Below are 19566 nucleotides of genomic sequence, written 5' to 3'. Positions count from 1 at the left end.
TCAGTCTTAGAAGCCTAGAAAAGGGTGAGTAGAGGTTCATATGTGAACATTTACAAAGATGGATCAAATGTAGATATTAGTCTTCATGCAAATAAGCATGGCGGAGATACTAATATGCAATCATATTAGTATTTTGCTTTGTTTAATACCTTCAACCATATTAATCATGCATAAACAAGTCAAATGTGTCTCTTTCAATATACGAGGTCTTTGTAATCCTAGTAAATGGAAACTATTTCGGAACTATATTATCTCTTCTCAAGCAGATGTAATTTGTGTTCAAGAACATAAACAAGTTGAGTTTAGTGGTCAAGTTGGTTCATTTGGAGGTTTTGACATCTTCTATGTAGGTCAAGGTACAACATCTAGAGTGCTTATGATCATAAAACATGAGCTAAATCCTATGGTTGCCTATCATGATCAACATGGGAGGTGGATGGGTGTGCAATACATGATAAATGGTTAGACATATGATTTTGTTGGAATATATGCACCGAATGCCTCAAGGGATAGAGCTTAGCAATGGGCACGGTTTTAGCTCAAATCGAACCGAACCATTAAGCCATGGTTTAATGGTTTATTGGTTCTGAAAAATTTTAATGGTTTGCTTTAGTTTGGATTCTCGATAAATGGTTGGGTTTGGTTCTAAAACTTGGGTTGATAGGTTGATAGGTTTGGTTTAAAGGTTTAAAGGGTTTTGGTTAACGTTTTTTTTTATACCTTAATAGTTTATTGATGTAATGGTTTAATTAATGGTTTTTTATTGATTTAATTATTTTAACTTAAATGTTTATTTAATTTAATGGTTCAATTAAAGTTTCTTTTATTGATTTAATAAATTTAACTTAAATGCTTATTTAATTTAATGTATTTTTGTTTCTTTAGATGTTTAACTAGTTTGACTTAAGTGGTTAGGTTTAAATTTTTTTATTAAATGGTTTGGTTTGGTTTCAACTTTTCCCTAAACGGTTTGGTTTTAACGTTTTCTTAAATGGTTTGGTTTAAATACTAAGAGTTCATAAACGGTTTGGTTTGGTTTTGTTTTGTTTTAAATAAATAGTTTGGTTTCGGTTTGGTTTGGTTTCTTTGCCTTGAAACCAAACCGTGCCCATTGCTAATAGAGCTTTAATTTGGCAAGACATTTGTGCTTATCCATGGCCACAAAATGCATTTATATGTGGAGATTTCAACAACTCCCCAAATGCAGGTGATAACACTAGTGGGCACTCACATATGTGGAGAGAGGAACAAGTTTAGTGGTATAATATGCAAAGCTCATTGGAGTGCTTATGATCATAAAACATGAGCTAAATCCTATGGTTTCCTATAATGATCAACATGGGAGGTGGATTGTTGTGCAATACATGATAAATGGTTTTTCATATGATTTTGTTGGAATATATGCCCCAAATGCCTCAAGGGATAGATCTTTAATTTGGCAAGACGTTTGTGCTTATCCATGGCCACAAAATGCATTTATATGTGGAGATTTCAACAACTCTCCAAATGCAGGTGATAACACTAGTGGGCACTCACATATGTTGAGAGAGGAACAAGGTCAAAGGTATAATATGCAAAGCTCATTGGATTGGGTTGATTTATGGCAAATGACACACCCACACGTTTCTGGTTTTACCTTTCATCATAGCACCCATTTGGCATACTATGCAAGGCTTGATAGATGGTATTTTTTTCATGCTAATTAGTATGAAAATTTCACATGTACAATGCATATAGATCATGCTTTGCAGTTGTCAAATCATGCTCCTGTCTGGTTAGACCTTCATTTTGGGAATCATTCCTATGAAGTGCATCTCTAAAGGAAGATACTTATGCTAATTAACAACTACCTCAATCATGAACTCTTCAAGGGGATGGTCTATGACATAATACTTCCTCTTTATGTAGAAATCAACATAGATGTTGATATAGCGTGGGTACATTTTGTACATAGATTACAAACAATAATACAAGAGTATGGGAAGTGGTATGTCTCAAGACAAAGAGATTACACTCAACAAGCCAAATTTACTTCTCAAGTCCTAACGGAGTTAGCACATAGAGGATCTTTGACTTTACATAAAGAGGATGCATTGTGTATGGCGAAACACACATTGATGTTACATGACAAAAAGAAATTGGAAAAATGGCAAGTTAGTTCAAGATAGTTTCCATTCAAAGACAAAAGATGCTCTTTTAAATCCTTCTTCAAAAGGTTGCATCTAATTTGCCAAAAGGAATCAATTAAATTAATCAAAACTAGTGATGGTTTGTGGACTACAAACCGACTTGAACTAACCAAGAAATGTGTAACTCATTTCTCTCACACCTTTGAGAACAATGTAGTTGTTACAGATGTAGTTAAACAAACTAGAGATACATTCTCGTCACTAGTTCTACCCACTATTTGTGTTGATAACACTATTGCTTTGGATGCAACATTCACAATGAAGGAGCTTTTGGTGGCTCGGAAGGGGCTCGGGAAAGGCAAAGCGCTTGGTTGGGATGGTATTACGTTAGAGTTCATTGTAGAATTTTGGGATGTCCTTAAGGATTTAATCCTCTCTGTAGCAAATAATGCTTGGCAACAATGGGATATGTTGATCTCATGGAAAGAAGGTTTGGTCAAATTAATACCCAAAAGGAAACTATGTGAATCTTTTTTGGATTGGTGACCAATCACTCTTATGCCAGTGATCTATAAACTTATTGCAAAGATAATTGTTAATCGTATTCAGGACACTTTGTTGGGAGGCATCCACGTAAACCAGTACGGGTTCATTCCCCAAAGGCAAATTACAAATAATATTGCTAATGCCTATATTGGAATGGAGTATGCCAAATACACCAAACAAGATGTATTGCTTATGCAAATTGACATTGAAAAGGCCTTTGACACCATCCAATGTGATTTTGTGGCAACCACAATGGTCAAACTAGGATTTGGTCTGAAAATGTCTCAAGTAATCTATTGGCTTTATGAGTCTAGCACATCTTCATGCATTATTGAGGGTGAATTGATAGATTCATGCAGCTTAGCCAAATTAGTACAACAAGTGTAATAGAATACGATTGTGGAAGGTAAGACAAAACTGGCTCATCCGAATAGCTAAAGAATGCAGACATAGGTTTTAATGGAAACCTTACACGGGAGAGACAGAGTTAGAGCAGAACACAACTCAATTCAAAATAATAATAATGCTTTGTACATACAATGTGCTCGGTGGGCACTTTTATACAAGTCCATGAAAGGACCAATACAAGTACTAACTCATACGAGCGACTGACACTAACTCCAAGGAATATGGTTACGTACTAGGCTAAGGTTGTAGGCCTCTAACGGCCTACTGATTATAATCCGATACGTCTCTCTGATCCGGCTCTTGGTTCCAGATACCTCTCCGGTTCTTCATTCCAGATACCGATCTGGATCCAGTTGAGCTTGTCCGCTCAACACTCCCCCTCAAGCTCAACTTGAGGTCGGATCGTTGTGTTAGTGTATGCCGAACCTTGCAGTTGGCTTCTTCTGGTGGCTTCTTGCCTTGCTCGGGCTCCTCGACCTGTCCAGTTCCACTTTCAATGACCCGTCCAGTCCCACGCACCTCGACCTTCTCGGTCGGCTTGTCTGCTCCCTTGGCCCTTGGCCTCTAGTTGATTTGGCTCCTCCGAAATGAAAACTGAATCGGCTATCTCCGATTCATTCCCGCTCTTGTCCGAGTTGGTTGTCTCCAACTCGTCTTCAGTCTTTAGACCCTTCGCGACATCGAACCACGTCTGTGTCTTGGTCTTCTTGTCGTTCTTGGCTTTACCTCCCCGTTTTATGGTTGGCTCTGGCTTGGTCTTTCCATTCCGGTGGCTCCCCTTACGTCTAGTCTCAACTTCTTCAACCGACCCATGCACTCCGACTTCTTTAGTCGAGTCGAAATCGAAATCTATATACAGCTTTTCGGTTCGGCCATCTCTTTCATTCCTCTTGTTTCTCCACCTCAAGTTCGGCATATCAAGGTACTGCACACCTAGTGCTCCGGAGAATTGCCGCAACTTGTCTAAGCCAATGGGTTTGGTGAAGATATTAGCAATCTGCCGATGTGTAGGAACATGCAGAAGTTCCATGCAGAAATTCCACTACACCTCGATGTGCTTTGTCCGGGCGTGAAAGACAGGGTTCTTAGTCAGTTGGATGCTACTAAGGTTGTCACAATAGATCATCGTTGGATCAGACACCTCCACTCGCAGATCCTTCAGGAGCCTCTTGAACCATATGGCTTCGCATGACAGGACAACAGCTCCTCGGTGCTCGACAATGCTACTGTCGGCTGCTTCTTACTGCTCCAGGCGACCATGGCGCTTCCAAGTGGAAACTCATATCTGGATGTAGACCTGCAATCGCCGGCATTTCCGGCCCAATCGACATCTGTGTAGCCGACAAGTTGTTCGGCTACACTGGTCCGATACAACAATCCTGTAGCCTTAGTGCCGTCGACGTATCTTAGGATTTGGTGCGCGCACTGAACGTGCTCCACGGTCGGATGCGCCATAAATTGACTGATCAATTTGACCGGATGATGGTTAGATAGATAAGGCTTTCGACTATCTGTCGGAACCTTTTCAGGTCGCATGCCGTTCCGGAGTCGGGGCAAAGCTACACAAGACGGATTTCCATTCCCTCATACCGAATTTGAAGAGCACACTCAGTACATAGTGGTGTTGAGTGATCAGTATGTCTTCGGGGGTTCGGATTACTTTGATCCCGAGGAAGTAATGAAGGTCACCGAGATCCTTCATTTCAAATGATGCCGCAAGCTAGGATTTGACGTGGCTAATTTTGTCCAGGTCAGCACCGGCGATGACAAGATCATCCACATAGAGCAATATGCTCACCGGCCCGTTCCAACCTTGCTGGATGAAAACTAAAGAGTCCTATTTTGACGGAGCAAACCCCATCTGATGCAGTCTCTACATGATCGCCACATTCCAAGCGTGCGGGACTTGCTTAAGTCCATAGAGGAACTTCTTCAATCAGCACACAACCAATATATTCACTCCAGACTGAAATCCGGGGGGCTGAACCATATACACCTGTCCCTGAAGATCACCTTGTAAGAATGCGTTCCTTACATCCGTTTGATGGAGATGCCACCCTTCGCTGCTATCACCGTAAGCAAATCACAGACAATCTTCATCTTTGCGACTGGTGTCGTGCCTTTCGACGCCAAATCGTTGTATGAGTTGGGTGGGAACCGCTGGGGTTTTGGACTAGGAGTAAGAAAGAGAGAGAGGAATTCATGAATCCCACGAATATAGTGATCTAGTTTAACTTAATATTTAAAATCATAGTAATAAATTGAAATTGTTTAGAATAGATTAGAGTAGATTGAGAAAAGAGATCAAATCTTGTGAATCCCACAAGTAATATACTAATCAATATTTAGAACGTAATCAAAAACCCAAGAATCAACAACCTTATTACAATTTACTCCTCCCTTTTATATAGTCATGGGAGAGAATAAGTATAGTCTACCATATGGAAAGCATCATGCTTTTTCTAAAGTGTTCATGCACACCAGATGTGCATGAGTACCTTTTTCTATTATGCTTTTCTTCCAATAATAGTGTTTATGCACGTAAGATGTGCATGACTAGTTTTCTCGATCATGCATTTTCTTTTAACTAAAGTTTTATGTACTCTACATGTAAAAGTAGCTTTTCCTAATAATATACGTGAAAATAACCTTTGTATGTGGGATATCTATTTTCTTAACACTCATCATGTGTTAGTGTAATAGTAAGGCTTTAATTTATTAACATGGAGGTGCAAGGTTTGAATCTTGCCCTATGCATGTAACATGTATTCTCATATTTTCTTCGTTTTCTTAATATTTATTAAATCGGGTACTTTATACGTTTTTCACGTGGTGTACGAAATACACTATGACACTCGCCCCCTCCGAACCCGCACATCCTCCAGAATGTGCCAAAGTTGCCGATGCTTGTTATTCTCCTTCATCCGTAGTTCCCTCTGTTTCTTCCCCTATGTCGATTATTAAATCTAGCTCATTTTCCTCACTTTCTTCACCTTCGGGATCATTATCCGATTTCTCCTTTGTGTCGGGTTTGTTTAAGTCTATGTAGGGTTCATCGTTAATTCGCTTCTTGAAAATCTTCACTCGCTTCCCCGCTATAAGAACTTGAAGAATTGTTTCATCTAGCTCACTTAGCCAGTAAGTTCTGTTGTCGAATGCTTTTCGAACTTCGTATGGTTCGAACCACCTTTTAACAAATTTCCGTGTTGAGTTGTGTTGATGATCTAGACTACTGTTGTAGACTATCACCCAATCCCCTTCTTCAATCTTCCGCGGTCGAAATCGATGCTTTCTATCGAATCGATGTTTGTTCCGAAATTGTGCTTCTTGTTGTCAGTGCACTGCTTCTGCTACGTATTCCGATCTTCTGGTCTTCCTTCTAGCTATCGTATCTAGACCGCCAGTAGTTCTTCCCAACTCATCCCTTCCTTCCATGGTAGCACTGTCCATGTTGCAATTGTGGTTTCCGTAGGCATACCGGAGCTTGTCCGATCATAAGTTCCGCTGGCATATATCCGGTCACGGAACTGTGCGTTGTGTGATCTGCCCATAGTGCATACGAAAGCATTTGCAGCCAATTCTTCACCCTCCCATCACACGCTTTTGCAAGTGCTTTCACGATTGGACTATGTCCTCGTTCTATCTTCCCGTTTGCTTCTAGGTTGTAAGTCGTGGTTAGTGTCAGTCGTACTCCATGTTTAGCGAAGAATTCCCTAGCTTTATCAGAGTAAAGTTCTCCCCGGTCCGCAATCACTTGTCCTATGCACTCGTATTTGCAGAACACTTCTTCCAAGAGAAATTGGCATACAATAGAACATGTTTTTCTCCGTAGCACCCAACCTTCTACTTGGTTCGTCAGATCCTCCTGAGCTAGCACCAAGTACTTCTTTTGTCTGATCCCGGTTGGCATGACCACGATGTCGACCATCCATTTAAAGTTGATTGTCGGTGAGAATGTCAGATGTAATTCATCCCGGTGTTGAACTCTGGAGTAGATTTGACATTTCTCGCAGCTTTCGATGAACTCCGCTACATCCTTGTATATATTCTTCCACTAGTATTTTTTCTTGATCTTTGCAAATGTTGCCCATGTTCCCCAATGTCCAGCCCAATCGGATTCGTGAAATTCGGATATTACTTGTTTCTATTGTTCCTTTGTACCGACTACCCGGAGTGGTATACAATCCGGTCTTTTCGGCTCCCTCCAAATTAATCCATTGTTCAAGAAGAACTTCTAGGCTTGTCGTTTCTTCCTTTAGATCTCGGCTCTTTTTTCTTTATCGTTTGATGATTCCTCGATTTCTTGTAGTACTTTCCCAATGAATAAGCTTTCTCCCTCATATTCGTCTTTCCGGAACTCCCGAATCACGTTCACCCGGCATATGTGTTCCGAAGTAAAGTAGTCTTCAAAAACTTCTTCATTATCCGATTTGACCGGGCCCTTCATTATCCGGCATATGTACCAAGGGCCCGGTTCGAAGTAAAGTAGTCTTCAGAAACTTCTTCGAACCGGGCCCTTGATAACATATCCGCTACCGCGTTCTCTTTTCCCGAGATGTGTTGAACCTCCAGATTAAGTGACTTTACATATGCAATCCATCTTAGCATAGCCACATCCGGTACCATGCAACATCGCATCATCCCGAGTATCGGAAGACAATCCATTTCGATCACTACTTCAGCTCCAATCAAGTAATCTCGATATGATTTTATTGCCGACACGACTCCCCATAATTCTCTTTTAACTTGTGCATATCCGCATTGCCTTTCGTTGAGAACCTTTGCTCCGAATCGAATCAGGTATCATGAACCATCCAAGCCAATTTGGTTGATGACCCCCATTTGATCCCGGTTGGACTTGTATCAACCGTCACTATGATCGGTCAGTCATAGTTCGGGTTCTTAAGTGCTTCAACCCCCCATAGTGTTTTCTTGAGCTTCTTTATGGCTTTGGCATGTTCCGGTCTCCATTCAAACTTCTTACCCTTCCGCAACAAGTGATAGAGTGGGTCCGCAATGTGTGCATAGTGCGGAATCCATATGTGATAAAATGCACACGCACCAAGAAATCTACAGACTTCGGATTGAGACTTGCATATTTCTTTCATAGCTTGAATCGCATCGGTCTTGACTGGTGACGGTCTTCGACCGTAGGGCTCACATAGATGTCTGACTACCAATATCTCTTCTTGTCCGAATGCTGATTTCTCTCCGAAGAGTGTTAAGTGCACATCTTCTAACCTCTGTAGCACTTTCTCGCATTCGCAAATATGGTCGACTACGAACTTTCAGCGTCCCCAATCATCCTTAGTCTCATTCTTTTCTTCCACCGCACATCCTTTCATCAGAATTTCATCTAAGAATTGCATCGTTATCTCCAGAATGCAGTCTTGGAGCACCTTGTTCATCACATTCATCATATGTGTGACTGAGTCCGTCGCTCCTTGTGGTAGCATACACATCCGGACTAATCCTATCGGTGTCCACATTGTAGTGATATCTCTGCTCTCCACGACTAGTTGGAATTGGTCATACCCAGAGTATAGGTCTCTGATGGAGTATATCGTGTGTCCAGCAAACGCATTTGCAAATTCATCCACTATCGGACCGACTCCGGAGTTCTTGATCGTGACCTTGTTCACCGGTTGCAAATCTTGAATAAACCAGAGTGACCCATTCTTCTTCGAAACTGTAAACCATCAATTTGAGTACGGAGCATTTGATGGCTCTAGAATCCCCATCGCCACCTTCTCCTTGAGCAAGTCAATCATTTTCGGAATATGCTCCTGTGGCACCGGAATCGGCTTCAGGTTCCACGGCACATGTTCTATCATGAAAATCACCATTAGCTCCACTTTCTTTAGATCGACGCACCCTATCTCTCTTCATGTGAATGCAAATGCTTTTCCAGGCTGCTCCAACATCTCACGGAATTGTTCTTCTTCATTCGGTAAGAGGAACCCATCTCCACTGATCCAGAGTTTCTTTCGGGTCTCATTCGTGAAGGTATGTCCAATATCCACGGACTTTCGAAGTGTTGGATCTCCCGAGACTTATTTCCTCTTTTGTTCACTATTGGCGGGTAATGATCCTGCATATGGTTTCACCTTCTTTTCTACGGTCTTGTATTTCGTACATACCATTGCTTCTTCTTTGTGGAGCACATTTGACCCTATTTTCCCAATGATCTTGTACATCTCGACCGATTCCACCAGAACTGCCCGATCTTCTTGGCTATTCTCTTCCGCAACCTCTTCAAGTCGTTGTAGTGTGCTCCCATAGAACACTTCTTTGACTACTCCCATGATTTCTTCATCCTCTTTTATGATTAATGCAAACTGTAGCTCATCCTGCATCTTCCAAAGTTCTTTCTTCATTTCTCCGGTCACGGCCATGTATGTAGATGCCCCATTTGGGCTGATTCGCACTTGTTTCGCTCCGAGAGTTTTCTTCCTGTGTGGGGTATCAGGGCTTCTCCACTCCGCAACGGTTCGTTTTATTCATTTTTGTTTGGGACAAGAGCTCTCTCTTGTTCCTTTCGTGATTCGATGACACAGTTAGGAATTGGACGGTTTTCCCTCCGCTTTGGCACCAAATCAGTGCAAAAGACACTCCGCTATTGAGCATCTTTCTTTCCATTTGTGAAGTTGTGATAAAGGGTTGCCCAAAGATCACAGAATGTGAGACCTCATCTTGAACAAAGCAATTTTGGTCAATCTCCACATCTTCGATCTTCACTGTCACATCCAGACAAGCGGCAAATAGGTCTTCTGTTGTTTTAGTGGCTGCCTGGATCTTCCATCCATGATTGGTGTTTATAGGCCACTTTCCCTTCCGGTAGAACTCCTTGGACATCAGATTTATCTCTGATACATGATCAATCAATGCAACTACAAGCTCTTTGATGTTTCCAATTCGGACCTGAGTCTCCGTAGTTGCTCGTGCCTAGTGTGACTTTGTGTAGTGAGAGTTTGGAATCTCATCCTCCACTTCCGTGTCATTCATTACGGTATTCACATTCACCCTTGGAGCATTTGATTCTTCCGTAGCTTGCCTCTTTCTCTTCACGAGGTCCACGAGGAGATCGTGGAACTCTTTCTTTGCTATTCTGAGCAATTCCCAGAGAGAAAATTCCACCCGACTATCAAGGATTCTCTCTTCAAACACCTTCTTTAGATCCATTTGTTGTTCGATATCCAATGCGAATTTGAATGCGGAAATCGTTTTCCCTTTTCCTTTTCCTTCGGGATTCCAGCTCTCTGATGTCTTCGATGGTCTGGCCGCATCATCTGTGCGCCGTCGTTTCTCATCTACATACACCTCATGTAATTGTCATAGGTCGTAAACGCTATTCTTGTCTACGATGCACTCCCATCCCGTAGCCTCTCGGGTGCCTTCCGCAGTGCTTTGGATCTCATCGGAGTCGGTTTTCTCGGAGATTTCTAGCACTTCCGGCCAGAAGGACGACTTCACTCTAGATGTTTCTCCCACACGTATTCCCATAATCCTCGCATAATTTCTTTTTTCCACGATCTCCTCCTCTAGGACCTTCTTCATGCCGCCCTTTCGGAAGTTCGGTCAAAGTGGCTTCCAGGAGTCCATCGAATGGATCCGATTTCTCTCATAGTAGATGAGATCCTATCATAGAGCCTCCTTGTGCTCATCGCAATCTTTCCGATCATGTCCAGTGCTATCACACCATATGCATCGACGGTCCATGTACTTGGAACTCGTGGGACGGTCTTCCGATTTCTTCACCATAGCAATCTTGAGATTTTCCATCTCCTTCAGCAACTGCTCCATCATGCTCGCATAGATTCCCTTTTCATTCGTAGTCTCCCGAGGTCGTGGTTGGTGGTCTTCCAATCTGGGTCTAGGTCTCAAGATTGGTTCCGAAATTCTCTTTTCTTCATACCGAGCCGGTGCGAACATCTCATCGTAATTGATGTCGTGTTGTTGCACGTAGCCCTTGGTCACTAACCGGGCTTTGTACCTATTGATGGGGCCTCCGGCTTTGTATTTCACCTTGTACACCCACCGACAACCGATTGGCTTCACTCCTTTTAGTACATCAACTAAATCTCATGTCTCGTTTTCCGTGAGCACGTGCATCTCTTCCTCCATGGCCTTCCGCCAATTCAGGTCCTTAGCCACTTCACCATAGCTCTCCGGCTCACGCACGGGTGCCACCTTCGCCATGTACGCATAATGATGTGCCATATACTCATTGTACCCATACCTCTTCACAGGGTTTTTCTGGCAGGTGGATCGGCGCAATTTCTGATTTGCCGATTTCATGGCCTTCTCGGCCGATTTCTACCTCTTCCTCGGAGGTTCCTTGTCGGTTCTGTCAAAAGTCGGATTCGCTCCGATCCGACTCAGCTCGACCGGTGTCGTACTCCAGGATCTTCTTCTTCCTCTTTTCTTTGCACGTGAACCTTCTCCTCGGTTCCTTGCGTGGGGAGAGTACAACCGAGTCTTCACTACTCGACGGCTCGTCATCTGGTTGACCACTCCGGCTCAACCAGTCCGGATTCGGTCCACTCATCCATAGAGAAGTCGGACTATCCGGCTGTTCGGATTCCGCAATGCTTCTCTCTATTCCGGATTCCACTGAATCATCAACAACAATCGGCTCGGGCTCGGGTGGAGAGAAGTACCAAGATGTTGATTCATTAGAAACAACATCTCGGCTAACTCGGACCTCTTTCAATCAGGGGTTATAACACTTATAACCCTTCTGTTCTTCTGAGTAGCCGACGAGAATGCACTTTTCGGCTTTCGCGTTTAGCTTCCTCTATTTTTCCTTCGGTACATGCACATATGCAATGCTACCAAATACCCGAAGGTGTGCCAAATTCGGCTTCCGCTCGAAATACAAATCGTGCGGCAACACCTTTGTCCCTGAGTGAGATATCTGATTCTTGATGTAGACGGTTGTCGGAATCGCTTCGGCCCAATAAAATTTGGGCATGCTTTTCTCCTCAAGCATCGCCCTTGCCGCTTCTACCAGCGTCCTGTTCCGACACTCGGCCACGCCATTCTGCTCCAACATGTAACTGCAGGAGAATTCCCGTCAGATTCCCTTCGTCTACAGATAGCTCGTGAACTGGCCGGAAAAGTACTCTTTTCTGCCATCCAATAGACACTTGATCTTTCTTCCGGTCTCCGTTCGACAAGGTTCTTCAAATCCCAGAGAAGACTTCGTTTTTCTTCTCGATTAGATAGATCTAAGTATGTTGGTTGAAATCATCGATGAAAGAGACGAAATACTGACTCCCACTGATGCTCCCGTTTTGTGTCGGTCCCCACACATCCGAATGAATGAGATCAAGTTGATTCCGACTCCAATTCTTCTCGTTGGGGAATGGAAGCCTATGCTGCTTCCCAAGTTGGCACACTTCACATATTTGTCCTTTCCGGACATTGAACTTGGTAGTCCGGTAACCACGTGTTTTGACTGCAGCTCGTGAAGCTTTTGAAAGTTTATGTGGCCAATCCGCTTGTGCCATAAGTCGATGTTCGACTCGACTTTCTGTCCTTTTGCAAACATAGCGGTGTCAACATCATTCGTTTCAAGGATAAACATCCTCCCGTCTCGGCACCCTTGCGCGATGACTTTGCCCTCTTCTTCGATGAAGCACCCAAGGTGCGTGAACCAAACCTGCATCCCTTGATTGACAATCTGTCCGACTAACACGAGATTCTTTGTGATTGTTGGGACGTGCAGGACGCTCATCAGCTTTCCCTTTTGCCCAACATGGTTGAGAGGGACCTCACCGATGTGCTCGATGGTATGAGGAGTGTTGTCTTCGGTTTCGACTACTCCCGGTTGGTCCAATTTTTCCAGGTAACAAAACCACTCTGCGTGGCTTGTCATGTGATTTGACGCTCCGGAATCAACGTACCATACCTCATTTGGTTCCGAGGTTCTTGTTTTCATCGAATTGGCCTTGTGTTTCATCACAAAGGTTGGGCCCGATCCATCTCCGGAATCGGATCCTTCCGATCCTTCCATGTAGTGCGAGCTTTGTCGGTTTCCCCGTCTTGGCTTACTAGATCCGGATTTGTCTAAATCGGCGCGCTTTTCCTAGCACTCGCTCTCTGTGTGACCCTTCCGGCCACAGTACCAACATTTTGTTGCGGTCTTCTCTTGCCGGTTTCCAGCACCGCTTTGACTCCCCCTGTTTTCGAAGGGTCCAGAACTATTGTCGGCACCATCCTTGTGCCTTCGGTTCGGCTCTTGTTGGCCGCCTCCACCACGTGCCGATCCACCTCGTCCACCACGACCACGGGGCCGATCCTGCCTCTGTGTACAACATCTTGTTGTCGGTGTGCATGCTTGTTGACACACCCGTGTGGTTCTCCTCTACTAGGAGCATCGACCGAAAGTCGAAAAACGAGGGCGTATTCTCCCTTATACAAATCGTTGTCCGGAATGCTCCGAAATTCGACGCCAGGCCCCCGAGACAGACCTGCACCATCTCATCTTCCTCGATGGTCATGTTGATAGAGGCAAGTGAGTCATACATGTCTTTGATCCAGGCCGTGTAGTCGGCCATCGACATGTCCTTCTATCGGACATTGCTTAACTCCTTCTGGAGTTGCAGCTTCCAGGCCATGGTGTTTGCAGCGAAGACCTTCTTCAGGTTTCCCCATGCTTCCTTTCGCATCTTGGCATCCCGGATATGGCTGAGCAACTGATCGTTAACACTGGATGCAAAGCAGTACATAACTCTGCTTGCCGCTTGTTCCCAAATCAGGAAGTCCTTGTGTCTTGCATCAGGTGTTGTATCGTTAGCTCCGTCAACATAACTCTAGTAACCGTGTCCGATCAGGTACTGGTGCATCAGGAGTGAGCTAGCCATTCCTCTATCCATTCTAACCTTTGTTTTCTATTCTCCATCGGGTGTTAGGGTTTTTCTTCAAAAATCCCTCGTCGGCTACAGAGGTTCTCAACCCTTGTGCTCTGATACCATGTAAAAGAATACGATTACGGAAGCTAAGACAAAACCGGCTCGTCCGGATAGCTAAAGAATGCAAACACAGATTTTAAAGGAAACCTTACACGGGAGAGACAGAGTTAGAGCAGAACACAACTCAATTCAAAATAATAATAATGCTCTGTACATACAATGTGCTCGGTGAGCACTTTTATAAAAGTCCATGAAAGGACTGACATAAGTACTAACATGTACTTCAAGGCTTATACGAGCGACTGACACTAACTCCAAGGCATATGCCTACATACTAAGCTAAGTTTGTCGGCCTCTAACGGCCTACTAGTTATAATCTGGTTCGTCTCTCCGATCCGGCTCTTGGTTCCAGATACCTATCCGGTTCTTTGTTCTAGATATTGATCTAGTTCTGGCTTATTCAGCCGATCCGGATGCGGTTGAGCATGTCCGCTCAACAACAAGGTTGTCTTGTAAGTGCATTTCTATATGCAATCACAACTCAGCCACTACTATTGTACATGGATCATCTAATATTAATTGGTCAACTTCACGGTTTGCAAATGAAAGACGGACATGATTTCGTGGCTCAGGCATATGCAAATGATACATCATTCCTATCACAAAACAATCCAAATGATATGAGGGTGATTATGGATGCCCTCAAATTGTATGGATTAGTTGTTGGATTGCATGTTAACTTCAATAAGTCCAAACTTCTACCCTTGACACCATATAGTTGGCATCAACTTTTGTGGCCAGGTCAAGTTGTTAGTCCAAATGAAATGGTTAGACATCTTGGCTATCCATTGGGATGGGATGCAATAGGGAAAAGAATGGTTGAATGGGCTCTGCAAAAGTGAGACAAAAGCCAAGCTATTAGAAGATTGCAACATGGTCACTCCATGTCAGATTGAGGATAGTGCAATCTATATTCATGGCTTACATGTAGTATTACTTAATTATGATTGATTGGCCGAAACACATGATACTAAAGATTAACTCAGAAATCATAAGCATCTTTTGGTGCTCTAAGTGTTAGGAATATGTCCCTCTAGTGGGAGGAGCTGACAACTCAGAGAGAGCCGACAATCGAAGTCAGGGAGCAGCTGACTAGTCGAATGAGAGCCGACAGTCGAGGAGTCGACTAATTAGTTAGACTAATATTATTATTATTAGATAATAATAATGACCATGATTGTAAATAGCCCATTCTGTGTATTAGTATAAATACACCAAGGGCAAATAGATGTGTAAGGCTATTGAGTGTGCATGAGAGAGAGAGAGTGAGCGGCGCCACAGCTGAGTGAGGTTTGACGCCAAGAGCCCTGTGTGGCTGATACACTCTGAGTGGAGAGTGTTGTATTCTGATCTCATTCTGTATTTTCTCTGTATAGTGGAATCTCTATTCCCGTGGTTTTCCCCGTTTAGGGTTTCCACGTAAATCACTATGTACTATGCATTTGTTGTTCGTGCATATTGTTTATTTTCGAGTTAGTCTTTCTCACAGATTTGACATTCGATCCCCAACAAATTGGTATCAAAGCTTGAGGTTCAAGCATGGAAGGAGGTGTGAGCAGCTTCCTAGGTACGATAGTTCTAAACTCACAGAACAATGCAGACTGGAAGATAAAGATGGAGGACATTCCCATAGTCAAAGACTTGTATGAGCCAATCGATAGAGTAGAAATACCCACGGGGGTATTAAAGTCGGAATGGAAACTTCTTAATAGGAAGGCGGTGGCCACCATCCGACAGTGCGTCGATGTAAGTGTCCTTCAACATGTGGCGAAAGACACAAATGCCCATGAGATGTGGCAAAAGCTATCAGGCCTATATGAGAGGAAGAACACCCTCAATAAAACCTCACTAATGAGAAAGATCGTATGGCTGAAATACAGAGACGATGAGAGCATTGTCGAACATATCAGCACATTCATGGGGTCATTATTGTAAAATACTTAGCATAAAATACGCGTACAATACATATTCTAAGTATTCTACAAGTATTCTAACTTTTTTTTAAATACTTAGAATACGTATTTTATAGATAAAGTACGTTAAATACGTTACATACATAGAATACATGTAGAATACTTGTAAAATACGTTAAATACTTCTTAATTTAAAGTTTATTTTTTCAAAAAAATGAAAATATTTTTTGAAATGATAAATACTTGTTAAATACATTGAATACATAGAATATGTCAAATTTTTAGAATACGTCAAATTTAAGAAAACGACAGTTCTAAAACGTAGAATACGTGTAGAATACGCATTTTCTAACAACTATGCATGGGGTACGTAAATCAACTTGTTGCAACCAAGTTTCCCCTTGAGGATGCAATGCAGGCCATCCTGTTGTTGTGTGCCCTGCCGGACACCTAGGAGAATCTAGTGGTGACTCTCAGCACCTTGTGTCAGGAAGAGAACCTATCTCTACAAGCGGTAAAGACAAGCATCTTGAACGAGGAGACTAGAAGGAAGGGCAAGAATGTCTTGGTCCAGTCAAAGTCAAATATGACTCAACATACCGGTAGAGGAAGGAACCGGCAAAGGATTCCACCAAGGAGGGACAAATCCCAAGACGGATCAAAGTCTAAAGCTAAGCTAACATGCTTTTATTGTGGAAAGCCTAGACATTTCCAAAAGGACTGTCGACATCTTTATTGTGGTAATAATGTCGAACCTAAGAAGATTCTTGAAGAAAAGAACACTTTAGCCATTGTTACGAGCAATGAAGAACTTCTGTTCATTTGTGAACAAGCAAGTGCAAATCTTGCAAGCGAAGAATGCACTTGGGTGATCGACTCCGGTGCATCTTTCCATATAACTCCGTTGAGAGAGTATTTCTCGACTTACATAGTCAGTGATCATGGTTATGTAAAGATGGGTGACAATGGGGAGCGCAAGATAGCCGGAGTCAGAAGTGTCTGTTTGACGACATCGACAGGGTGTCGACTGACTCTGAAGGATGTTCGACATGTCCCTGATATTAGATTGAAGCTAATATCAACTAGAAAGTTGGATGACGAAGGCTAGAACGGTGGTTTCCGAAATAGCAAGTGGAAGTTTTGTCGTGGAAACCTTATAGTGGCACGAGCACAAAAAGAGAGCACACTATATATGACGCATGCCCGATTGCGCAAGTTGGAAGTGAATGTGGCAGCCGACTCGAGCGGAGATTATGGCACAAGAGACTAGGCCCCATGAGTGAGAAAGGAATGCATCTGTTGGCCGACTAGAAGCTTCTACCAGAAGTTAAGGGAGTGCACTTGGAAAAGTGTGTCGACTGCTTAGTTGGTAAGCATAATAGAGCTGCATTCCACACAAAACCACCAAGGAGAAGAGAAGCTGAGTTGGAACTAGTGCACACGGATGTGTGCTATGTAGATGCTCCATCGCACCGAGGCAGACAGTACTTTGTGACTTTCATCAATCCCTACAGTCGGAAGTTGTGGGCTTTCGTACTAAAGTCTAACGATCAAGTACTGTCATTTTTCAAGGAGTTCCAGGCAACGTACTAAAGTCTAACGATCAAGTACTGTCATTTTTCAAGGAGTTCCAGGCAAGAGCCGAACGGGAGTCAGGTCGGTAGCTAAAGGCTATCCGAGCCGACAATGGTGGCGAATATAAAGGGCAGTTTGAGGAATACTAAAAGGCCCAAGGTATTCAAATCAAATACACGGTACCAAAGACCCTTGAGTTGAATGGGCTTGCAGAGAGGATGAATCGAACAATCATGGAGAGAGTAAGGAGCATGCTCTCTAATGCTAAACTGTCGAAATCGTATTGGGCTGAGGCGATGTATACAGTTGTTTATCTGGTCAACAAGTCTCCGTCAGTACCGTTGAAAGGTGATGTCCCACAAAGGGTGTGGACAGGAAAGGATGTCTCTTACCAACACCTGAGGGTGTTCAAATGCTTAGGGTATATGCATGTGGCTAAGGATCAGAGGTCAAAGCTCGACAGTAAGTCGAAACCATGCATATTTATGGGATACTCGGAAGATGACTTCGGCTACAGGTTATGGGATTAAGTCGATAAGAAAGTAGTGAGAAGTCGAGACATAGTCTTGTTGGAAGACAAGATGATTCAGAACTGGAAGCAACAAAAGTCGGAATTGACTCCCCAATCGACTCCCATGACCATTGACTTAAGGCCAAGTGAACTGACACAATCGGTTGTTCGGAGACAGCCAGTAAGCACAACCGAATCCAAGTTGATGGACTCAAAGCAACCAACAAATATAGATGAGTCGGAGTCGTCAGACCTGTGGAAGTCGATCGAGGACTACGAGTTGGAATCGGCGAATCCTCAACGACCGATCATCACATATGAAACCGAGTCGAGAATAGAGTCAGCAGAAAACATCCGAACTAGAGCCGACAACGAGTGGAATGAGATACCCATTCAAAGAAAGGAGAGCACTGACGACATATGCCAATCAATATATCCTCTTGACTGATGAAGGAGAACCAGAGTGCTATGATGAAGCCATTGTCGATGAGCATAGAGAGAAATGGTTGAGCACAATGAAAGATGAGATGGACTCCTTGCACGAAAACTATACCTACGACCTGGTAGAATTACCAAAAGGTAAGAAAGCACTCAGGAGCAAATGGGTCTATAAGGTGAAGACTAGAGAAGTCGGCAACGCACCTAGGTATAAAGCCCGTATAGTGGTGAAGGGGTTCCAACATGAAAAGGGTGTCGACTTCGACGAGATATTCGCACCAGTCGTGAAGATGACATCCATCCGAACTGTTCTAAGCATAGCTGCCAGATGGACCTAGAGATCGAATAGTTGGATGTCAAGAAATCATTCTTGGCTTGGGAGCTGGGTGAAAAGATCTTCATGCAACAAACCAAAGGCTTTGAGGAGAAAGGGAAAGAGAACCTGGTGTGTCGATGGAACAAAAGCTTGTATGGTCTGAAACAAGCTCCATGTCAGTAGTACAAGAAGTTTGAATCCTTCATGGTGGAACATGGGTTCCAGAAAACACAAGCGGATCAATGTGTGTTCGTCAAAAGGTACAAAGAAGGTGACTTCTTGATTCTCTTGTTATGTATAGATGACATGTTGATAGTCGGTCAAGATACAAGGAAGATCAGAAGCTTGAAGAAAGCTCTAGACAAATCGTTTGCTATGAAAGACCTTGGACCAACTAAACAGATCTTGGGGATACACATGGTTGGGGTAGAACTAAGAAAGTGATGTGGTTGTCACAACAGAAGTATGTGACAAAGATCCTAGAAAGGTTCAACATGTCGAAAGCAAAGCCAATCGGCTCGGTGTTGCTGACTAACTGCAAGTTATGCAAAGCAATGCCCGATAGGGGAGAAAGAAAATGTTGAGATGAGGAAAGTACCATATGCCTCAGCCGTCGGAAGTCTAATGTATGCTATGGTCTGCACGAGACCAGACATAGCTTTTACTATGGGAACAGTAAGCCGATACATGAGTAATCTAGGAAGAGAACACTGGGCAAAGGTGAAGTGGATACTCAGGTACTTAAAAGGCACCT

This window comes from Azolla caroliniana, unplaced genomic scaffold (genome assembly GCF_043228905.1).
Source record: "Azolla caroliniana isolate FFs.n. ecotype wild unplaced genomic scaffold, voAzoCaro1.0.p SCAF_18, whole genome shotgun sequence".
Classification (NCBI taxonomy): domain Eukaryota; kingdom Viridiplantae; phylum Streptophyta; class Polypodiopsida; order Salviniales; family Salviniaceae; genus Azolla; species Azolla caroliniana.
This window is presented reverse-complemented; position numbering follows the sequence as displayed.